Source organism: Mauremys mutica, chromosome 4, assembly GCF_020497125.1.
Source record: "Mauremys mutica isolate MM-2020 ecotype Southern chromosome 4, ASM2049712v1, whole genome shotgun sequence".
Classification (NCBI taxonomy): domain Eukaryota; kingdom Metazoa; phylum Chordata; order Testudines; family Geoemydidae; genus Mauremys; species Mauremys mutica.
The window spans coordinates 26,134,279-26,160,005 of record NC_059075.1 but is presented as its reverse complement, the minus strand read 5'-3'; positions in this window follow the sequence as shown (position 1 = coordinate 26,160,005).

The following is a 25,727-nucleotide window of genomic DNA, read 5'->3' as shown; positions in this document are numbered from 1 at the left end:
CCTAGGCTACCCCAGCCTCATATTGTCAGAACAAAGGAAAGTGTGACGGAAAGTGTGAAGGAAAGACTTCATCTCCAGTTCCTGTTGCCCGTGGTTATTGTAATATCAAACATTCAGAGTGGCCAGTTAACCTGTTTGAGCATGTCGACAGAATATTATAATCTCAAAATATCCCTTGTCATAAATCACAGAGGAATAAGGAATAGGTTAGCCTTCTCTTTCGGTGGGAAAAACCTACTTCTATTTTTAAACAATAGAATGATTTTGATACATCTTTTAACTAACCAAAAGTAACATCCTGACAATTTTAATAGGCTAATTATACACTGATGGTCATCTAGGAATGTGCTCATTTTCAGGTCTTTATGTCCTGACAACTGGAAGAGTTATCAACTGGAAAATTGGCACACAAACACAGAATTTCAATCACTAACCCCCTGCAGGATTGGATTTGACTATTTTCATAGTTAAACAACGGTGCAGGGGAAGATGAAAGATTTTTGATCCTCCAGGTCCTGGGCCCATCATTGTCCTGATTAGTTTTGCAAAAGTCAAAACAGTTCCCAATATACTAATATGCACAATCAGAGCCCTCTGAATCTCTGGCATTAAAAGTAATTCACAGAGGTTTGTACTAACCTTTGTTTCAGTTTCGATTTGCGAGAGTTTGCAATGTCTCTGTGAGATACTGGTATAGAGTCCTGAATCCCCTTGCCAAAGCATGGAAAACAAGAGCATCTGTCACAACATCCCACAGGTAGCACCCTAGGAGTTAGCTGCCTGTATCATCTGTGCATTAAACCAGCCCTGACAAACAATACTGCTTTAATCCTCTTGAAAAGGCTCATGCTATGAAATTCTGTGTCTGTCCCTCTGGCCTGGTCTACACTAAGAAGGGGGTTCGAATTAGGGTACGCAAATTCAGCTACATGAATAGCGTAGCTGAATTCGAAGTACCCTAATTCGAACAACTCACCCGTCCACACGCGGCGGGGTCGAACTCCGCGGCTCCCCCGTCGACTCCGCCAACTCCTTCTGCCGAGGTGGAGTACCGGAGTCGACCGCGGCGCTTCCGGAGTTCGAACTATCGCGTCTAGATCAGACGCGATAGTTCGAACTCCAAAAAGTCGAACTCTCCGCGTCAAACCGGCAGGTAAGTGTAGACGTACCCTAAGTGTCTGCCTGAAAGCACCATGTAGGGATATGTCTAAGCCGGTGTCAAGAGTGCAGCTACACAGGAGCCACACATTGTTTTGGGGGAGGTTTCACTTTATTGTAAAACTTGTATATCCTTCACCTCTGATTTCCCCATGTGGTGGGCCACCACGTCTCTTCCATCTTCACTTTGAAAAAATTAACTCAGTGATTCGTCTTTCATGACCCTCCGCCAATAGAGATCCCCTCAGAAGTCAATGTTATCCCCAAATCCCCAGGGTAATGATTAGTACCCTGTCCCTCTAGCTGACACACCTTCCCCAGCTTACTATATGGCTCACATAAGAACATAACAATGGCTATACCATGTCAGACCAAGGGTCCATCTAGACCAGGATCCTGTCTTCTGATAGTGGTTGGTGCTGAGTGGTTCAGAGGGAATGAACAGAAAAGGGCAGATTATCAGGTGATGCATCTCCTGTCATCCAGTCCAAGCTTCTGGCAGTCAGACATTTAGGGACACTCAGAGCATGGTGTTGCGCCCCTGGCCATCTTGGCTAATAGCCATTGATGGGCCTATCTTCCATTAACGTACCTAATTTTTTTTAAATACAGTCATACTTTTGGCCTATATACAACTTGCTCTGGTATTGAGCTTCACAGGTTGACTGAGTGCTGTGTGAAGGAGTACTTCCTCATGTGTGTTTTAAACTTGCTGCCTATTAATTTCATCGGGTGACCCCTGGTTCGTGTGTTAAGTGAAGGTGGTAACTAACACTTCCTTAATCACTTTCTCCACACCATACATGATTTTATAGACTTCTATCATATCCCCTCTTAGTTTGTTCTTTTCCAAGCTGAACAGTCCCAGTCTTTTTAATCTCTTCTCATATGGAAGCTGTTCCATACCCCATATCATTTCTGTTGCCCTGCTCTGCACTTTTTCCAGTTCTAATACATCTTTTTTGAGATGGGGCAACCAGAACTGCAAGCTGTATTCAAGGCTTACAGCTGGGGTTCCTGTAAAACGCACTTGATGCAGGGCCCTGCAAACCCCGGGCTGATTCTGGCAGTGTGCTGTCCTCTTTTCCATGGGCACAAGTTCTGCCCCAGCAGCTCCAGCAGAGCTTGAGTGCCCAGGAAACCAGACACTGCTGCTGTCACAAAGGAAAGGAAATCAGGATACAAGGGGAGAGCTACTTGGGGATGGAGATAGACATGAAGATGAGGAGAGGAGTAGAGTGACAGTGACAGGGGTGGGGGAGGAAAAGAAGCGGATTTCATAGAATAGGAGGGAAATTTTGCCAGAGTAGCATAAAATGGAAAGGCATGAAGAGTTGCATACTGGGGCTCCCACTTCTAAATATCGTTAGGCCTTTGCTCTTAACCACCAGTCTCCAGTGTTTGAGATAGAGAGGTCACTGTTAAGGCTGCAAGAAAATGAGAAATGCCTCTAAATTGCATTGAACCTCTGTTAATAATAACAGTCAGATTACAGCACCAGAAGATAAAAGGACACCCAGTTGTTCATTTGTAGAACAAAGTTCTTGGACTTTTGTTTTTATGCATAAAGCTTAAAATACACTTTTAAGTTGTTTTTCAAATGAAGTCAGCCCCATTCTCCTTGGCCGCCATCACAAAACCGCCACATAGCTTGGCATCTTGCAGCAAAACAGGCCATTCTTCATGAGGAGAGTGCCAGGAATGGAGGGGAAGCAGGGAAGAGCAGTATTTGCAGGTCTGGGATAAGGGCTGCTGGTAGAGCTTTCTAGGGAAGCTTATGCAACTCCAGACTAAAGTATGCTTGGCTCATAGCAGGGCTATTAGCCCTGCACATTCATAAGCATTAAAATTCACCCACAAATTTGAAGGGGGGGAAAGGAAAGGGAAATATAATCTAACGCTCTCTGATATTTTTTCATGTTACATTATCCTGCCAACAGATACCATCAATCACAGTTTTTAAGAAGCACAATGACATTCTAAATGGTCCATGAATATTACTTTAATATTGAGACTAATTCCTTGGATGAATATTAACTTTGCTTACCCCTCCCTTTTCCTTTTACCTTTGGCCAGCTTTCTCTCTCTCTCTCTCTCTCTTAAAATGTTCATGGCCTCTGCCATCAGAGGCCAGTGTAATTAAATTAGTGAAAGAGCAGGTAAGAGTGATATCAAAAAGTTTCTGGACATTATTTTAAATCTCGCTTGGAAAGCACTTTAAGCCGAGTCAGGAATATAAGTGACAGCAAAGCAACTTGGGAAGTTTTGCTACATAGTTTCAGTAGTACGTGTACTCAGAAATTTGAGCTATAGCTTCTAAAATACAGCATTTAAATGAAATATTTAGATGGTATACAATTTATGTGTGATATACACATCCATAACCAGCAACATTAACTCAATTACTTGCCTATATGAGATGCTCCCTCTTTCCTTTGTCAAATATTAACTTGACCACAATGGGCTAAATTCTCTGGCTCCCTGTTCTGCTGCACAGTGATGAGAATTTTCTAAAATGGGAAAATTGCCCTTTTTTAAAAAAAAAATGCTCACCTTAACACAATTTAAGGGATTTCATTTCAAGGGCTAGTCCTTTAAGGAACTGAGAGGAACAATAATCCCTCCACTGCTTTAGTTACTGAATGAAATTCTATAGCCTGTCTTATGCACAAGGTCAAGATGGATGATTATAGTGGTTCCTTCTGGCTTTAAACATCTATGGGTCAGGTCTTCAGTTACTGTCCATTGGGATAGCGCCATTGAAAGTAGAAAATTGTTGTTGTTGTTATTATTATTGTTATTTGCATGACAGGAGTGCCTAGAGGACTCAGCTGAGATTGCAGCTCTGTTGTGTTAAACACTGTAAATAAGAGACGATTCCTGCCCCAAGCAGCCTGCAATCAGAATAAATGAGGCAGACAAAGAGTGGAAGAGGAACCAGAGGCATAAGAAGGCAAAGCGCCTTTCCCACAGTCACACACCCGGTTTGGGACCCACAAATCCACATCTCCTGAAACCTAGGTCCCTATCCACTGGACAATGCTGCCTCCCTAATAAAGCTACACCACTGGTGCATCTGGCTCTGTGAATCTAATGTATGAGTCTATTACCCTTTCTCATAGGGGCGAGCAACTAAAACTCCCACTGAAGTCAACAAGGGTTGAGGGCATTCATCACATTGCAGTAATCATAAATTAGTAGATTCATTCATATATTACAAGGCCAGAACAGGCCATTATGATCAGCTGCATAACATTGGCCGTAGGATTTCTCTGTATTCAACCCTGTTTGAACTAGAACCGAGCACCTTCTAGCACTGGCCTCAATCTCACTGCAAAATAAATTAACTTTAGATGGAAGTGAAACAACAGAGCATTTCAGCCCCAAAAGATGATTGTTTTGGGAAGTTAGGATCTTGTCAAAAAGAGGACGTTAAAAAAGAAAACTGCTTAGCAACATTAGCTGTCGTGGACACTGTTGAGCCCCTCCCCCCATTGCACAATGTAAGCATGTATCTCAGATGGCTGTAAAATATAGCAATATACAGACAATAAGATTAGTATTAATGAGAGGTCCAACCTTTTAATTCTTTATGTCTCGAGCTAACCACAATGTGCATTAATGACAATGGAATATTTTATGAGTCATCTTTTACTATCTGTGTTCGGTTAATGCACTCATCATTCTTTCATCTAAACTTTGTTTTTTTCATACGCATGCACCTTACACATTTGCAAGTACTCAAATAACACAGAAGCATCACTCCCCCACCCCTCAGTCCTCTTCCCTTTTACAAGCCTAGGAGCTGGAAATTCATATGATCTTCAGGGGCAAAAGCAAAGCATTACGTTTTCTGACAGCTTGTGCCATTATAGTTGGGCAGAGGAGCAAATCTTGCCCATGCAGCCACGGAGGTTACACAAGTGGGACAGCTGCAAAAGAAGGCATTCACCCCTTGTATGGCATGGAGCTCAGCTCTGTAGCTTTGCACACAGAGGGTAGGGCATGTTCTGGGACACGGACCAAGGATGTGCTTCTATGAGGAGTCAATCTTCCCTCCTCCCTCACTGAAGACATATTTTAGAGCAGGGGTTCGCAACCTTTTTCTTGCTGAAGCCCCCCTCAACATACCATAGAAACTCCAGGTCCCAGCCAGGGGTGGGGGGCAATCAGGCCTGGGGGGGACACCCTTGGGCATAGGCATAGTTTGACTTCTATTTTGTGGGGGGCAAGGGCTGGCGGGGCTCGGGCCAGGTCTGCACAGCAGGGTCCAGGGAGGGAGCGCTACCTCCACCCCCTGACTCACCTCAGCAGGCCACCTGCCTGTCTGGGCTGTGGGGGGCTGCAACCAAAAAATATAACTCGAAGGGGAGACTCTGTTTCAAAAGTGTGAAAACCGCTCAGGGTGCAGGCATGGGGGTAGCTAGGGGCTGTGTGAAGTGAGGGGTGTAGCTCAGGGTGCAGGTGGGGGTAGTCAGGGCTGTGTGCAGGCAGGGGAGTAGCTCAGGGTGCAGGCAGGAGGTATCTAGGGCCTGTGTGCCAGGAGGGATCCCCTTGCAGTGGCTGCTCCCCAAAGGCTCTGTCGGCCCTGGAGCCGGGTCCCCCAACCTGGGTCGCTTATACTGACTGTGTGAGCAGTCAAGGGGTGCTGGGAGCTGAGGAGAAGCTGAAACCCTGGGAACCAGCATCAGATGGGGGAATGGCACAGCTGCCTGCTCCATGCTGCCACCAGCCGGAGGAGCAGCTGCCCATACTGCCTGGCTCTGGCTTCTCATCTACAACCTGGCCAGAGGACGGGGACTGATGGGGGTGGGGGAGAGGAGGAGGTGGGGGGGGTGGAACTGCCCCTAGACTGCCCCACTCTGAATAAGGCACTGCAGTTTGGGGAGCAACACCCTTGTGCCCCCTGCCCCAATTCTGACCATGGACTCAGGGCTTCTGCCCGCAGAGAGCACGGGGTCCAGAGCTTCAGCCCCATGGGGGGACAATGGGGCTTAGGGCACCAGGTTTCAGCCCTGCGGCCCCCTGAAAGGGCTCACGGACATCTTGGGGGCCATGGACCCCTGGTTGAGAACCACTGTTTTAGAGCTTTATGGGCTAACACAAACTCTGGGCTGAATAGTAGCAAACACTCCATGACCGCGTGGGTGGGATTCTGTTCCCTATCTCCCCATGTACTTCCCTAATGGTCCTATGCAGCTCCTGATCAGGTGGAATTCTCCCCTGGGTTGTTGTGTCCCCTTTGGGTATGTCTATACTGCAGCTACAAGCAAGCCTGTCAGTGAGGGTAGACAGACTCACACTTGCAGGGTTTGAGCTAGCATGCTAAAAATAGAAGTGTGGACGTTGCGGCCTGGGAGCTCGATCCTACCTGACCCACTCTGTGTGGCCTCAGGTGTTTAGCCCAAGTCTCTTCTGGAGGCACAATGTCCACATTCTATTCTTAGCGTACTGGCTCAAGCCCCACGGGCTCAAGTCTGTCTATCCGGGCTGAGACGTTCACTTCCCGCTGCAGTGTAGACATATCCTTTCTGACTCCATATGCTGCTGGAGCAGTGTCTAGAACCTGACGCTTTATTCATGATCTGTGTTTCATAAAGAGTGCGGGAAGTTGCCAGGCCCTATTGTTGTTCTCTGCCACGCACAATGCTTACTCCTGTTCTTTATTCAAATTCACTAACAGAAAAAATTTCAATCTTAAAAGCCTAAAGTTAGGGCCTCAAATCCATTCACAGGCACTGAAATAAATGGGCTGATTTGCAGAGCCTCCGCTCCCACTGGATTGATCAGAGTCGCAGGTGCTCAGAACCTCGACCATACAAACAACAGAAGGGCTATCATAGCAGCTACACTGAACCACTCAGCAAACCTCAGGCTAAGTCTTTAAAAGTCTTTTTATTCTACTTGTAGCAAGGCCTCCCTGTACTTTGTGTATTTTCTCAACTGAGAGCACCTTAGCTCATAGGAGCTTTCAGCAGTAAGGATTGCCGGGGTTTTATAATTACCGAGCTTGGTAATACAGCTATTAACTGTTGCACTGGTTTCTGGTTCTAACTGATTGTGTAATAGTCTATAAGTGCTTCATAATAAAACTTCTAGCAGTTTGTCCTACTTTTGAGGTTAACGACCAGTGAGATGATAGGAAGTGATAAGAGTACAAGTAGGTAAGAGCAGCAGCCCTGAATATCCTTCCTTTACCAGACTGTGCACTACTCCCCCTCTTACCTCCCCCATCCCCCCCTTGAGAAGAGTTTGTTATGCAAACCTGCACAATGTGGTTCACACGGTAAAGAACGGAGACAGTTAAACCTGAGGTATGTCTCCTGCTCTTACAGTTAGTTACGATGCAAACTTTCTCGAGTTGTGCCTTCGAGATAAAAATAGCAGATTCAAAGACAGAAGAGAAGAAAAAAAGCAGTTTAAAGTTTTTACCTTCAGTGCTATGAGGGACAAAAGCTTCTAGGCTGGAAGTGGCACTTTAAATGAACTGGCAACATTCCCTGCAGAAAAGGACATGCAAAGGCCTTTTTTTTCCTAGGACAGATATCTAACAGCTTACCAGTGCTTGACTGACATGTCAGTCTTTAGCTCAGAACTTTGGTGAAAGAAAAAAAAAGATGAGTATAACGAGAATTAGGTTTGCAGAAATCAAGTCCCTGCAGGGTACATATGTACCGCTTGAAAATTAAGGGCCATGTTTTTAAAACTAAGCTCCAAAATTGTGTATGCTAAATATGTGCATGTGTGAGTGAGCAGGTAACTGCAAAATTTGGGACCCAAATTAACACACAAAAATTGAACAGATATCCATTTGCATACACAATTACCCACTTTGTGTATCCAGCTGTATATGTTGCACTCACTATTACCTACTTGTGCCCATTTATATATATTTTTAGGTGAAACTATAGTACCTACTATAGAACCTTTGTCCTTTTGCCTCTCCAAGTTAACAGGCATCCATTATGTTTTCAGATTCTTCTTTCCTTAGTACAGAGATATTTTATTGTATAAAATATAAACAAAAGAAAAACACATTATATTTATGTATATACAGAGAGAGAGAAAGAGAGAGAGAGATGCACACATGCATAAGAAAGTTATTTTTGAGATGACATCACCTTAGTCTACTTCTACCAACAGTCATTGTTACTATAGGTTCCAGAGTGGTAGCTGTGTTAGTTTGTACCAGCAAAAACAATGAGGAGTACATGTGGCGCCTTAGAGACTAACAAATTTATTTGGGCATAAGCTTTTGTGGGCTAAAACCCACTTCATCAGATGCATGGATCTGATTAAATAAGTTTATGCCCAAGTACTCCTAGTTGTTTTTATTGTTACTTTCAGGTCTAAATATCTATGATGGGGTTGCCTGCGATAGCAAGAGGTCGCTTCCAGTCCTACATTCTTATATTGTGTCCTTCACTGATCAGATATTTAAAAGCCCAATTTATAAAATATTAATGCTTCATCTCTGTACACATATTATTTATGTTCACAGCACCACACTTATCTTAACCTGCTGTTGTCATGGTCCTGGCAGTTAAGTAAAAAGTATGGAGCAGGCTTTAAAATGCATTCCATGCACAAAGAGTTGACATGTATTTGCTAAAGAAATCCATAACACTTTCCAAAATACACAGGCAAATATGAGGAATTCAATAAATGGTGTTGCATTACTGATAGTTCTTAAGCCCAAATCAAGCCAATAACAAGTTTTGTGGAATAGTATATAATATTGTAGAACTGTGAAACACTGCTATCCTACCAGTATGATGAGCCCAATCTTGCAAAGCATTCATATGAGTAGACCTATTGACTTCTATCTAAACTGCCTGGCTGTTATCTTAGAGTGAAGACAACTTATAAATACCTATCATATGAACACTGTAGTGCTAGAACTTTAATGGACAGTAAACTGCTTTTAATGCCAGAGAGTGACACACACAACCGTCTGCCAGGCAACCACCAAGATCACACTCATCAAGGACTTTACAGAAGTTAAATAACACATCTGAAAAAGAAACAAACAGAAACTCTTCTGATTTCCATAGGACAAGGGAAGATGAGGTTACTCACCCACCTGGATTTCCCTTCTGGTCATGGTGCTGACTAGGCCACCAGGTTGGCATTGCTGCAATATACTCTCATTCTCTCTGTTAGCTTCACTAGGACTGGAGCTTTTTTTTTTTTTTTGCAGGGGCTTCATCGCATGCGATCAGCGCTAACAAAATTCCTGGGTTCAGATTGCTGATGGAAACCCCCACTTTATGAGAACAATTAGCTCTCTGCCGTTGATTTGCTTGTTCTAGATGATAAATAAGTGATAAGTATTTGCACTTTGAGATAATTCTATGCACTATTTTTTTTGTGTTACATTTCACTCTTGAATTAAATGTTTTTGTTTTCACTTATTGGGATATACATGGAAAAAAGAGAGAAAGAAAATCTCAGATTTCCCTTCCCAAATAAATGATCAGCTATTTACCTGCAGTTTCTTATCTTAATCGTGTTTTCCAAAGTTTCTCAGTGATGCATCTCAAAGTGACATGTCACATGTTGTGTCAGTCATACTGTATTACATTAGCAGACATGACTGACAAACCCCAAGGTGACAGCACAATGCAACACATCATCCAGGAAATTAGAAAAAAAATACAGTTTCCCCAAAGTATAATTAAAAGGATGCTTTTAAAGATTTGTCTTAATTGTTCTCTCTTTGGCTGCTAAAGACTGGGAGATTGGCGAGCCCTTTGTGAATCATTCACAGGAAAAATTGGAGTTTTAATTAAAACGGTGTGTGCCTGGTGTGAAGGTGGGGGCAATACTTTAGATCTATTTCAGCCTCACAATATAGCATTTTTACAAATAATTAACTATATTTGTGAGTGGACTGAGGTGCAAGAAAAAGTTGCAATTTGGTGCCCTCTTCCTACATCTTTGTTCACTGTTCCTTTCTTATCAGCCAATGCAGTATTTTACCTTTCTGTCACCAAAAGGGTATCCCCCTCTTTCTTCTCAGTTGGGTGTGTTGGACAATGTTAGCTCCTAAACACATCCCAGAACCATCGGATTCAGATGCGTTGACAAGAAAAGGCCACAGCATTGATGCAAAGCATTCTGGGGCAAATTTGAAATCCATTCATGTGTGACTAACTAGAAATAGGCTCCCCTTTGGAACCATATAGAGTGGGCCGTGTGGAATAAATGGTGGATTCTCTGTAACTTGATGTCTTTAAATAATGATTTGAGGACTTCAGTAATTCAGCCAGAGGTTTTGGGTCTATTACAGGAAAGGATGGGTGAGGTTCTGTGGCCTGTAATGTGCAGGAGGCCAGACTAGATGATCACAATTGTCCCTTCTGGCTTTAAAGTCTAGGAGGGTATGTCTACACTACAAAATTAGGTCGAATTTATAGAAGTCGTTTTTTTAGAAATCGTTTTTATACAGTCGATTGTGTGTGTCCCCACACAAAATGCTCCAAGTGCATTAAGTTGGCGGGCTGCATCCACAGTACTGAGGCTAGTGTCAACTTCCAGAGCGTTGAACTGTGGGTAGCTGTGAGTAGCTATCCCACAGTTCCCACAGTCTCCGCTGCCCATTGGGATTCTGGGTTGAGATCCCAATGCCTGATGGGGCAAAAACAGTGGTGCGGGTGGTTCTGGGTACATGTCGTCAGGCCCCCCCTCTCCCTCCTTCCCTCCATGAAAGCAACGGCAGACAATCATTTCGCGCCTTTTTTCTGGGTTACCTGAGCAGACGCCATACCACGGCAAGCATGGAGCCCGCTCAGCTCACCATCACCGTACGACTCTTGGGTGCTGGCAGACGTGGGACTGCATTGCTACACAGCAGCAGCTCATTGCCTTTTGGCAGCAAATAGTGCATTACAATTGGTAGCCATCATCGTCATATTCCTGGGTGCTCTTATAGCCAACCTCAGTGAGATTGGTCAGGGGCGCTTGGGCAGACATGGGAGTGACTCAGCCAGGTCATTCCCATCTTCTGCCGAGCACCCAGGAGATGACAATGGCTAGCAGTCCTACTGCACCATCTTCTGGCTAGCAGCCAGGAGATGATGGCTAGCAATTTTAATGCAGCATCTTCCGCCGAGCACCCAGGAGATGAAGATGGCTTGCAGTCGTACTGCACCATCTTCTGCCAGCCTAAGATGTAAAAGATATATGGATCAAAACAAGAAATTGACCCGATTTGTTTTGTGAAATCAACGGCCTGCTAAACCCAGGGTTTTGAGTTCAATCCTTGAGGGGGCCATTCTGTGTGACAGTTGTTTGTGTTTCTCCTTCCTGTAAAGCCACCCCTTTTGTTGATTTTAATTCCCTGTAAGCCATGTTGTCAGTCACCCCTCCCTCCATCAGAGCAATGGCAGACAATTGTTTCGCGCAAAACCAGGCGAGGAGGTGACGGCAGCACGGTGACAAGAGGGACATGGTCATAAACTTCTCACAAAGTACGGGACAGGCAATGTGCCCCAGCAACATGCACATCATGCTGATGAGCTCTGTATGAGCTCTGCAAACACGCTGGCCAAACAGGAAATGAAATTCAAAAGTTTGTGGGCCTTTTCCTGTCTACCTGGCCAGTGCATCTGAGTTGAGAGCACTGTCCAGAGTGGTCACAATGGAGCACTCTGGGATAGCTCCCGGAGGCCAATACTGTCAAATTGCATCCACACTATCCCAAATTCGACCCAGCAAGGCCGATTTCAGCGCTAATCCCCTCATCAGAGGTGGAGTAAAGAAATCGATTTAAAGAGTCCTATAAGTTGAAAAAAAGGGCTTCATTGTGTGGATGGGTTCAGGGTTAAATTGAGGTAACGCTGCTAAATTCGACCTAACGTCGTAGTGTAGACCAGGCCAGAGTCTCTGAGACATAGCCGTTGCCAGATAATAGATGTTTGGAGGTTGCCTGTTGGCAAGTGCACTTATTAGTCCTGGTTCTGTTCTGCCCTCGGAACCTGCATCCCTGACCTGTGTAAGTCTGCTCTTGAATATTGTAGCAAAAGTGACAAAGGAAGGAATCCCACAGAAGTATTACTATGGGCTGGTCTATACATGCTAAGTTATGTCTGTTTGATTTAAAACCGATTTAGTTAAATGATGCAAAAAGTTGTATGGACACTCATAAACTGATATAAACCTGACCTCTGCTGATTTAGCTTAAGCCAATTAAGAACTGGTTTAAGTTAACCCGAAATAAGAGTCCATACTCAGGGCTTTGCACCAATTTAACTCATTTGGTTTAAAAACCAATTTAAGTTAAACCAATGCATTAAATTAAACTTTTGTGTGTAGACAAGGCTCATGTGACATCTGAGATGGGCAGAAATTTTCTATTCAAAAGAGTTAACTACTTCCCCGCCACTGAGTATCGCTAATCAGCGAACATTTCAGGGACAATAATTGGTACCTTTGATAGGCAGTTTAGCTGACAATACTACAAAGTTTGGGACTGATCCTGGGGTCCAGCCAAACTGCCAGGAGTGAAACTAGGTATCAGGTGTGTGCATAAAAGTGGCTTAAAACTCACCTTTGTGTTTCCATAACACTGGGGCTGCTCTGTGCAGGGTCAGTCCATTGGTGGAAGTTAGATTTGTGTGAAAGTAGCTCTAACTTACACTAACTACCAGTGGTCCCATGGGTGTACTACAGCACAAGGGATTTGGTAAGGGGTAGGAAAGTTCCTGCACCCCCGCTAAGCCAACTGCAAGGAGGGGAAGGTGGCAAGGAGTCAGTTCCCTTGTCCTGTGCCACTAGAGAATCCTGCTAAATAGGGGAAACCTCCATTAGCTTACTGACCTGGCTTCCTGGGCAGAATCTGCTAGTGATGTAGTGCATCCTGGCCTTACCAACCTCCAGGACCTAGTCCCTATTGTTTAAGATGGGGGATTGTTAATAGCTCATAGGGGACTGAAGGCTCAGGCTGTAAGCGTAGCATGATTGTTCCAAATTCACAGTTGTAGTTGCCCATCTTTTTTCTTGGTATGGTGCGCTAAGCTACTGACACATCAGAAGAGAGATTGGTCCAAATCCTGATGTCCTTGCTCAATTTTCCCAGAAACCTCACTCAGGCAAACTCTTAACTTCCCTGCTGGGAGCTCTATGGATACAAAGCACTATATAGGGGATAGGTATTACTATTAATATATGTTGTCCTTCAGACCCACCCACTGAAGTGGGAACTGATTACTTCTGCACATATTCAGCACATTCCTCCTAGGTCAGCCAGGTTCTTTTTTGGCACACATAGTCACTGCCTTCTAGAAGCATGTTAAACACAGAGAGGTCACCTACTTTTATTTATTATGCTGACCAAAAGCCCACACAGGCTAAAGTGCCAATGACGTCATTCAGAAGTACATGAATTCAGCAAAAAGCAGCTTCAGAAGACCTTTTATTTTCAGGAGTCCCTGTTCCTTGTCAAAAGATTTAGCCTGGATGGTCTGTGCCAAAATCTTTTTGTGGCATCACAGACAAATTCTGAAGAGTGCACTGGGAGAGGGGAGGGGTCAACACAGCAGGATCTACAATGTTAAGATGAATCTAAAATTCCATTGAAACATTCTGCCTGCCTAACATAGGATTTTTTTTTTAACAACAGAGGGATAGAAAAAAAGTACCTACCACTTTCCCTTTTCTTGTGGCTAGCTGCAAAGAACTGGCAATGGCCCTGGGTTCAGATGTACAGATAATTAGTGATGGGCAAACTTCAAAACATTTGGAGGTTGAGCTGAAGTATGTATCCAAGTTTGCATGCTTATCCTAAATTCTTAGGGCAAAAATGGGGCTGACAGACAGGTTTTGTTATACAATTTCTGATGCTTCCTGTTTGCCAAGTGGTTTGAAATGCTGTGAGAATAGCCTCCCTTTGTGTGATGTTTCCATAATTAAGCTTCTAGTTTTATTTGGATTTAGCTTGTGCACCTTGGCATAGATCTACTGAAGTCATCCAAGGATCTGACCCATAAAATTCGGAGGTAAGCAAAACTAAAACAACAACAATATGACTCAAACTTTTGTTTTGAACGTCAAGGAAGGCTTAATTTGGGTTCCGTTTGAGATTTGGCCAGTAATAGAAATAAGCCTGAAACAAAACACTGGATCCATGTACCTAAGAACTTTGGGAAAGTACATATCTAGATCAGTACTTAGTAGCTGGACTGTGTGTGTACCATGGAGTGAAGCAAACCCTCCATCTGAACACACAGACTCTGGGAAAGTTTGAATACAGGAGTACATTCTGACATTTTGTCCTATGTTTAGTTCAGTTACTACTTTTATCCAAACCAATTTGTCTATCATTACATATAGTGCTTAACGTGCACAAAATAGTTTATTAAAAAAAAACAACTTTATGTGCTGTAACTTGAAAGCTGATTTTTATGGTTTTGGTGTGACTTTGAAGCTCCTACTTGTTCATTAGGCTAGTAGAGTATGGGGATGTTAGGTAAGAGATCTATTTGGGCTCCAAAGGAAGAAGCCTAAATGACACTTATTGTTAGCCAGTTGCAGAAGAGGTGGAACCTAAGCCCTGAGACTCTCATTTGAAAATGACAGTCATATGTGGCAGCCACATGTGGATAAGGGGAAAGCGGGTAAACATGATAGCAATGAGAGTCTGGGAAAGAGCCTTGTGTGTATCAATCTTCAGACCTGGAATAGAGCTGCGCACACTTAATATTACCACTAATAATAATAATAATATAATGGGCACCTCCACCTAACTTCACATATCCTGCAGCACCACAGCCCTGGTTTGTTTGGGGTGGGCAGTCAGGGGCAGGGGTTCTGGGAGCTGTCAGGGGACAGGGAGTGAGCGGGGGGGGTGGATGGGGCAGGGGTCCTGGGGGCTCTCAGGGGACAGGGAGTGGGCGGGGGGGTGGATGGGGCAGAGGTTCTGGGGGCTGTCAGGGGACAGGGAGTGAGCGGGGTGGGGGTGGATGGGGCAGGGTTCTGGGGGGCTGTCAGGGGACAGAGACTGGGGTGTGTGTGGATGGGGTAGGGGTTCTGGGGTCTGTCAGGGGGCAGGAAGCAGAGGGAGGTGGATGGGGCAAGGGTCCCGGGGGCTGTCAGGGGACAGGAAGCAGAGAGGGGTGGATGGAGAAGGGGTCCCGGGGGCTGACAGGGAGCGGGGAGGGGTGGATGGGCAGGGGTCCCAGGGGCGTGCCATCAGGAAACAGGGGGTGTTGGATGAGGGGCAGGGCCAGGCCACACCTGGCTATTTGGGGAGGCACAGCCTCCCCTAACTGGCCTTCCATACAATCTCTGAAAGCTGATGTGGCCCTCAGGCCAAAAAGTTTGCCCACCCCTGGCCTAGCTTCACAAAACTAGGTGAACCTGAGATAAGCTTCAGGTTTACAGCTGTTTTTTTCACCTGGTTTTGCATTTTGTTCTAAATGCTGCACACAACTCTAGCTCATAGTAGCTTTGCCCAGCCACTCCCAAGAACTTCCTATTGCCAAATAAAACCAAACCTAACCATGGAAAATACATTTTATAATATTTTGTAAAGGATTATTTCATTTTTTTTTAACATTTCCTGGGCCAGAGGCATCGTCTGCATGGAGTGCAATCTAAGAACACTGTAACACTGCAGTTTAATGAAACTAAGTAACTCTGTCATTTTGCACTTGCATATCAATGATGTTTACTGTATTTCCTTGTTTTATGTGCAGCGTCCAGACAATCGTTCTATTTGATGAACATGAAAAGTTGAAGTCATGGTCAGTAGCTCCAGAATGTAGAGCTGGTGAGGGAGCGACTGTTTTCATTTTTAATCAATGGACCAAACTCCTCCTTGGTTTGACTCCATTGACTTTAATGGATTGACATCAGGGATGCATTTGGCCCCATGTGGCCATCCCAAGAGGAGATGGTGGGGTCGGGGAGGAAGGAGAGGGGGGAGAAAAGCAGGCTGTCATCTCTGTCATCCCTTTCACTGACCCAGCATATGGCTCGAACTCACATGCTGGAGAAGCGTGATGGGCTTATCTGCATTTCAGTGCTATTCAGTCATCATTGTCGCTGAAAATGTGCAAATAAAATAACCAAGAACATGATAAAACAGAGTAAGAAAAATCTCTCTCTATTTAAAGCAGCTGTTTGGGTGCCAGCTGCTTAGTTACAAATACATCTTTAATGAAATCAAACAATCCAGCAGCATTTATTGATTGCTAACAATTGTTTTAAATACAGTCTGGTAGGCTGGGCTGTTAACATCCTTTTTTGTCCAATTAGTTCAGTTGGTTTGAATTAGAGATAGTTTGCTATTATCTTAAAAAAAATGCAGCTCACCAGACAACATATTTTTTTCTCTCCAGAATAAAGTGTGGCAGAGCTGCACAGAATAAACGATTTCCATGTTACTCCAGCTGTTTGGGGGAAGGCAGCCGAGCCCTTTATCAAGCCCTTTCACCTCAGCAACTGCAGTTCAAATCCACCCTGAGTTCTTGAGTTAAGAGGATGTGGTGTTCTCTCCTTGGAGCCTGTAGAACAGTGGAAAGGACAAAGACCCCTGTGTTTCTGTGGCACTTCACAGCCAATTTCTGAAAGAAGGATAACAGACTCCTGTGGAAACTTAAATCAGGACTGACCTCTAGCTACCTATAAGTCTACACCTGCTAGTATAGAGGGAGAAGCATTAGCATTTTTGTAAGGGGACAGGACACTATTTCACCCCTGTTTTCTATGAACCTATGAAAATCCACCATTGACTACAAATTTGAAGACGTTCTGTTCCTAAACAAAGCCCTGGCTTTTCATAGAATTATGTATAAGTCATATTGGCACTAGCAGGAAACCTCTAAGTACCATGCTATTTCAGTAAATCTGTACTTACATTCAAGTATTCATTAAGGGACTGATCCTGTAGTCTTTTAGATCCAGCACAAACTCACACTGAGTTCACAGGAAGTCTGGCATTAGGCATTAGACCTAGGTGTAGCATGCAACAGGATTATGCAAAGTTCATCATTTTAGATTCCCCATAGTTTTGCTCTGCATGTACTCACACAATATCAGGGTTGGAAGGGACCTCAGAAGGTCATCTAGTCCAACCCCCTGCTCAAAGCAGGGCCAATCCCCAGACAGCTTTGTGCCCCAGATCCCTAAATGGTCCCTCAAGGACTGAACTCACAATGCTGGGTTTAGTAGGCCAATGTGCAAACCACTGAGCTATCCTTCCCCAACAGCTATTGTAGGTGTTGGACATAACTCAGAGTACCAATCTGAGAACCATCCAAAGTGGAATTAGCAGAGTAGATAACTGCGTAAAAATGATACAGTAAAATACAAATGTGGTTTGGAATGTTGTGCTTAAATAAATAATCAGAAATTCTGGTATATGATACATTGAAGGTACTGATACCACAGTGATGGACAACATTAAAATCACCTAGGTAACTAAATGGATTCTGTAAACGTTACTCATGTAGCACTAGTAGTCCTACTGTAAGCATTGTGACTACTCAGGTACGGAAGAACTACTCACCTGAACAACGATTTGCAGAACTGGATCCATATTTGTTTTCAGCCTAAACACTTAATTCAGAAACTACTGGTTAATTTCCTTGGACTGCAGCAACACACGAGGCTTCATGACTGCTTCTCTTTTCCTCATCAAGCATTTCTGCCAGAAAGCCACATGAAAATAGCAGTAGCAGCATTTGCCTATATACTAAAGATGGGCCTGATGAAAAGTACTGTGTCTGAACACCTTGCAAATGTTGAGAAAATTTAGAACTAGATCCAGATCTGAATTTTGCAGGTTGGGCACATTTCATCCATCTGTGTGTGTGCGCATACACACATACACATCATCTTACTAGGACCTAAACCTGTCACTAGTATGCTCAGGTTGGAGTCATGTAGCATCCGAACATGCCTCAGTATATTGTACCTTAACAAAGATTTAGTATCTTCTCCAGCAATTTAATATGGGTGTATATAAGGTAAACTTCTCAGGTATGCCTTCTGTTTATCAGTTGGCTGACACTGCAAAACTCTTAAGACCACTAAAACCACCAACTTAGATCAAGACCTGATAAAAAGTCATTGGCTATTGGTCTGGATGTATTTTTTAATGCTAAACATAGCATAGCTTTTCTCTATTATAATGGGTATTACATGTAAATGAACTTCTTTTGTTGTCACAGTAAATGAGTCATTAATGTTTACTGCTAAGTAACACTGCATTTTATACCCCAACAATTCTGCCCTAATTGTTTGCAATCCTTTTATTAATATGCACAAGATGCACAGTAACATGTTGTTTGATATGTGTTGGTATTACACCAAAGTGTAAATTGGAGTTACTTTGCTAAATTGATTGAATGATTTATTATTACTGGGGTTACCAATCCTCCAGGATTACCCTGGAGTCTCCAGGAATTAAAGATTAATCTTTAATTTAAGATTATGTCATGTGATGAAACCTCCAGGAATTCATCCAACCAGAATTAGCAACCCTAATTATTATTCATTATGACAGTAGTTCACAAAGATTCCAAATGAGGCTGAGCCCCCATTGTGCTTGACACTGTACAAACACCGAGGAAGTGACAATCCCTGCCCTGAAGTGCTTACAGAACAGACAAAGAGTGGGAGGGGAAATAAAAACAAAGAGAGGTTCAAGACTTAGGCCATGGACAGAGCTACGATTAGAAGTCAGATCTTCTCAGTCCTAGAGCAGCAGCCTATTTACTGTACCATGGCACCTCTCAAGATTCAGTTTACTCTAGCTTTACTAAGTACACCTGTATGTTTGGTCCCATCATGTCACATCCCAGTGGACAATCCTATACTACATATCAAAAGTACACCTCAAGAACTTTTTCTTCTTTCTCCAGAGCACCATTGTAATGGAGGCACATCAGAACCAAAGTATATGTGCTTTCTAAAATGATGCCAGTGACTTCTCTATTACTTTAAAGACAGCATGGTGAGATTTGTTTAATATTTCAGATCCCCTATCATGTAATCCCATATTAATAATGACATTAATAATAATTAATTATTATGGTAGGACCTAGAGGCTCCAACCAAGATTGGGTGCCTTTTGTGCTAGGTGTTGTACGTAAACATTTTGAGAGACAGTCCTTGGGCCCTGCCTCCATGGGAAAAAAAAAGATATGCTTTCAAATATTTTTACCTCAATCAAGCTTTTAATGATTTAAAAGCATTATCAAGAGGCAGCTAACACATTTGACTTCTGCCCCAGGCTAAGACACAGCCAGCTATTGACTTTAAACAGGTAAGCTGCATCTGACTGGGGTGAAAAACAAACCTGGGAGAAAATAGGTGTTATTATCCCCCCTTAATAGTTGGGAAATGGAGGCCCAGAGTGAATAAATGACATATCTAAGATCACACAAAAGGTCTGTTGTAGACCAGATGACTGAATCCAGCTCTGCGAAGCTCAGTCCAGTGTCTTCATGAGAAGACCACCCATCCTATTTTTCCAGACTATTAATGTTATGTATACTGTAACTCTAAAAGAAAGGGCTCAAGCTCCAATCAGATGTTTTGGTTTTTAGACATTAATTTCACGCCCTAATTTATCATTTCTATATATGTGTAGATTCTACACTGTTCCAACCACAGCAGACACAGACTGGAAATTGTCCAAGCTTACCCCTTTCCTGGTGCTTACTGAAACAACAGCAACAACAATAGAACGTTGGGGGGAAAACACCCTACAGTGCATAAAAATAGCTCCTTGGACTCCCGTTCAGTTTCTGACTGTCCCACGGTTGCTTCTACAAAGAGTGAGGAGATAGATTCTACGTATAGATGGTTTCGTTTTCCTTAAATATGTGAGTCAGAGTCTTGGCTTCCTCTTTTATTTTTTTTTTAAAGTTTGTCCTTTCAGATTAGATTAGTGGGAAACCCCCACTCACCCACCCATTTTCACCCCATAGCCCAGGCTCTCACACCCTACCTCCAAGTGTTCTAGTCTCCTCCATTTTCTGTTCTGCAGACCTTCTCCCTTTGCTCCAGTATCTAGGTGTCTCTCATGTTCATACAGCCAATCGTCCTCATTTAGACCTCCCTTCCCCTGCTCTAGTTTCTGCCTGTTCTCCGCTTCATCCAGTTCCTGCTCATTATAGGCTTGATCCAAAGCCAGTTGAAGTCAATGGCAGTCTTTCCATTGATGTCAATGGGCTCTGGTTTAGGCCCCCTATTACTGACTACCCTGCTCAGCCATGTTACTAATTACTAACATTCCCATCTTGCTTTCTCCTTACTTTGTCTCTTCAGGGAATCTGCTTTAATGTAATTACACTAGAAGGTGGAGTAATTAACCTGTCATTCAAAGTCTTCCACTTAACGCTCCACTAACCTTACCAGGCAACCTAAAACTAGTGGTGACGTCTACAAGCACCAGGGCCCCATGCCCTCTTACCTTCAAGTCTTCCCTGTTTTTATAAGGCTATGCCGACACTGTAATTGGAGTTGTAATTGCAGCACATGTACACACTGCTGAGCTAGCTTTAATATAATTATGTTAGGTACCAATAGTAGTAAACCACAGGCTGTAGCATAGACTAGCCATTGAGTATGTACTCAGGCTTCCTCGAGGGTTTGGACTTGGGCAGATAACCTTTGCTTCCATGGCTTTGCTCCTATTGGTACTCATGCTAGCTAGATTAAAGCTATCTTGGGTATATCTACACATGCTGTAATAACACCTCTGACTACTGTGTGGATATACTCTAAGTGCAAAACTGGGACCTTGAGGGAGGTGTATGAGTGTGATTAAATGGCTTTGGTGGTGGGGATGGGAGTGACAGAGGCTGGAGAGCTAGAAGGAAGAAAAGGGTGCCTGACTCTTCCCTCTCCTTTCTATCTCTCTGTTTCAGAACAAAAAATGGAGACCCATTTCAATAAAAGGACAGTGTGAAAGAAAATAACATTTATTTCTCTGTTATCCGTTCACAGTTTTCTCCTAATCCCAGCTTCACCCCTAGCTTTTACCCTCATATCTCCTAGTACTTTCTTCCCTGCACACCATTATTGTTCACTCACACCCACGCCCCATTTCTCTCACCTATCTCATTTCCTTCACAAAGCTGCCAACCCGAGAGATCACCTTTCCAGCTCAAAACTCCTCCCCACTTGTGTTTCCTTCAGTACAAAGATATTCAGAGCTTTCTTCACGCCCTGCCCCCCAGCTTCAGAACCTCTTCTTCCTACACCACTTTCCTGATATAAAGTTGCCCTAAAGATGGTTATTTGGCCACAGGAGGATCCAGCCTCCTTCAGGGGATCCGCAGGTTGGTGTACAATTACTGTAGCAACTCTTACACCACTCCATCCCTCTGGTCCATGCAGCTGACATGGCCAAGTGAAGAGACCCATAGTTCCTATGCCCCTATGATCCCTGGCTTCAGAAATGGCCCATAGTCATCCCTCAGGCTGCCCTAAATTGCATCAGGTGGACTGGCTTGTCACAGACTGGCCTAGGACCAAGAGAGTGAAAGACTAATTTAAGCTCCTTTTTGCACCTTGACCTTCTAGTTCTCACCCTCAGCACAGTATCTGACCGTAGCATTTTACAGATGCAATCAGGTAAATGCTAGTATTGGCACTTGCAGTTTGGTGTCTATGAAACCAGAGGCCATTTGTGAAAATCAAACCCAAATATTTTAACCAAAATGCCATTAAAGTCTGTCATTTTTGTCTACTTATGAACATCTGGCACTGCAGATAGACAGTAATAATATCCAGTCTGGCATAAAAACATTCCAGCATAATTAATTGAGACTCTATAAAAAAGCATAATTGGCAAATTGGCACACTACTAACATATTAATACTCTGACCCTTGCTATATGAGCCTCATGAATTCAGATGCATTATGTTGCCATAGGATGCTGTGATAGACATAGAAAAGTGAAGTAGTGAGGTGACAGAGCTCAGTTGCACGAATCAAAAGGTTGCTCTGTTCAAAGACAGGGATTAGTGTTAATAATTTCCCCCCAGGGAATGAAATATTGGATCCAGGTTCATTTAAAGCTTGTAGGTACAGAATGAATGTTGTCATGATGCAGAAAGGAGAAGACACTTGTAACTAGGTTATTTTAGCTCCTTTTATTTGATAAGAATGGCCTAAGAGATAAAACTTTCTAAGATGATTTCACACATAATTGTCTTTTTATTATTATTGTTCACATTTACACATAGGAATATATACACACAGCACTAGTTACAAGCCATTTACACCCTTATGTAGCTTGTAAAAATACTACAATATTCTGTGATAATGGTCCAATGACATTTGCTATTATTATTGTCATTGTTATTATTACTGTTGTGGTGGTTGTTCTGCTGCAGCAGCGTCTCAAGGCCAGGGTCAGGGCCATGTTGTGCTCGTGTATGCAATTAAAAGATGGTTCCTTGCCCTTAAGAGTCTACAAATTAAGTAAAAGACAAGAAACAACAGGTGGATACAACAAACAGAGCACAAGGGAGCAGTGAGATAGTTATGATTCATGTAATAAGCAGTGGTCATAGCACACCAGCTGCCTAACCGTTGTCAAGTGTTCTGTAGGCATCGTGAGACAGGTGTATTTTAAGAAAGGTCTAAAAGATGATAACATAGTGGCTTTGAAGAGCTTCTTCCTTCCACAAGATGTGGCATGGGACAAAGTATGAAGGTTCATGTTAGAAAATTTGAAATATGGTGGCATGGACCATGATAGCATTATATTCTGGCATATTATTAGTATTTGTTTTGGGTCTCTTAGATACACCAGGATGAAATCTTGGCCCTCTTAAGTCAATGGCGCAACTTTCCTATTGACTTCAGTAGTGCTAAAATTTCACCCTGAGAGTGGGTACACCAAAGAAAAGGGGTGATACACATGTAGCTTTTGAATCAGTGTATGCCTGATAACACCTCAACTGTGTTTGTATAATACAGGGCTAATTACAGGACCTTATGGAAGTGAGTATTTTCCCTCTCCAGTTTACTTCCATTGAGTTCAATAGGATTGCTTATATGAATAAAGATGCTCAATGTGAAGAAGAGTTTGCAAGACATAGCTGAAACATATGATATATTCTCTCTCATATTTACTATATACAATACTTGGGAATATTTTTGTGTGTGGTATTTTATATATAAGGTGAAATAAATAATTCATACACAACGACATATTGTGTCTGTCTCCAGTTATTATATGAGTATGTTGTTAATCTGCTTAGAGTTCTGTAGAGGTTTCATTTTTCATGTCTCTGCTACTTATATAGCTTCAGGCTTCTTAGTAAATTATAACATATTGAAATTATTTGTATGGTTTTGGATTCATATAAATAAGTGGGCCTTCTAAGGGTTGGATTTAAAGGGCTTCCTTGCTCTCTCAGTATTTCATTTGAGGAGATATATATATCCTGATTCACCTCTTATTTATACTAGGTTTACACTATGAATAGAACTTTACAGGAACCAGAATTTTCATTACACAGAAATTTTCACAATTTTGAATCTTTTTCCATTCCAAAATGGAATGAAAACTAAAACAAAACAAAAATTGAAATTTCCTGTGAAATGAAAATCTGGGGAAAAAATTGTGGCCAGTGTGCACATTTTTGTTTGATAGAATTGAAATTTTTCATTCTGATTTTGACTTTTGTTATTTCATATTCTATAATGTGAAAATTGAAGCAATAAGTCACTTTGAAATGAAAAATTGAAATATTCTGTTCCACAAAGGGTAAAACAGAATGTTTCAACCTGCAAACTGAGCCTTTTACCTCAGTGCCAGTGAGGGGAAATTCAAGCTACAATAACTGGTTTGAGGAAAAACATGGAAATGCTGGAAAGAATTGTGGCCCAGTTGAATTTACCATGTTTTTCTGTCTCCTTACCTGTTTTCAATATCACTCCAGAGGATTTTGTTTTATTTTAGAATTTTATTGGTTAGTCTAGAAAAGAAGGCTCAGATTCTGCTACAATTTAAACTACCGTAAATCCATAGAAGTCAGTAGACTCATTTTGGATTTGCATAGAGTTAACTGGTAGCATTACTTTTTGGCCATTATGTTCTTCCACGTTTCTCCAGTTAAAGGCCTCATTACACCCTCTATTTTGGACATGGTTCTATAGCCCCGTCACGACTTGGTTGTTTGTTTGCTTTCCAAAGATTTTATTTTTGAGAGAAGAAACTTTTGGTTTTTCTGAATGAATTTCTGGGAGGAAGGAGGAAAGATGGGAATTAACCCAGTGGCTATAGTCTCCTTAAAGTTAAAATAAAAGGAAGAAATATGTGCACTTGGTACATGTTTTTAGGAAGCATGTTCATTTTTATAATTTCAATTAACTCCAAAAGGGAGACTTGGTCCTTTCCAGATAGTTCTAGATGTTTAAAATAGCATAATAAATAAACAAATACATACAAAAATAAGTGGCTCCTTATGACATTTTTATAAATGAGAATGCAGACTTGGCTGGACCTTTGTAACTAGCCAGTTAATAGAACTTGCAAGCCACTTAAAGAGGAACTCTTTAATTTCCAGCCTTTCCCCTGTCTACTCCCAAGACTTCTGATTTGTTTTGATTTATGAGCATAACTTGACATATCTCCAGATGTTTTTAATATATTTGAGAAACTGGGTGATATCTCCTGGTCTGTCAAAAACATTAATAGGACATCTGCAAAGAGGCATGTTTTATATTTAGCTTCATCGGCATGGATTCCTTTTATCCACGAAGTAGTTCTGAGAGTTTCTATTAGGGTGTACATGATGAGGTCAAACAGAAGAGGAGAAAGAGAACCCCCCAGTTCCATTTCCCCCATTGTAACTCGAATGGAGCTGTGAAACTGTGCTAATGTAATCCCAATACAATCAATCATTTTTGCCATTCAAAGTCTGAGAAACAATTTTGCCATCCCTCCCCCCTCACCCAGTGTAACTGTGCAGCTCTCAACTTATTACCAGTAATGTGAAAAAGACACAGATGCAAACTTATCAAAGACTAACCAAGACAGGATATCTCTGATCCCTTGGAGCATGAGCTTTCGTGGGTGAATACGAAGTGGGTATCCGACGAAGTGGGTATTCACCCACGAAAGCTCATGCTCCAAAATGTCTGTTAGTCTATAAGGTGCCACAGGACTCTTTGCTGCTTTTACAGTTCCAGACTAACACGGCTACCCCTCTGATACTCTGATCCCTCGATTCTCTTAGGGAAACTCCTTCCACTTAATGCAGCGCATGCTAGTTATTTTCTCAAGCTCTCTAGAGACGTCTGAAATTTATTTTCAAGGGTGTCTATTCATAATATGCTGCTTTTCTTCTGCTACTTTGCATTTATTTATAAAGTGGAATTATTTTTTTAAAAAATATGGTCTGCATGATACATTATTCTTTTTCCTTTAACATTTCCCCACACCCAAGTAAACCCTTAAGAAGGGGTGAAAGATGTACTCATTTTGCCGACTCTCTCCTGTTTTTCAAGGAGGATGACTAAGTGATGATTCATTTATTTAGAACCAGGTTCAATGAAAAATGTGTCTGCTTTCTACACCGCACAACCCTCTCTCCATC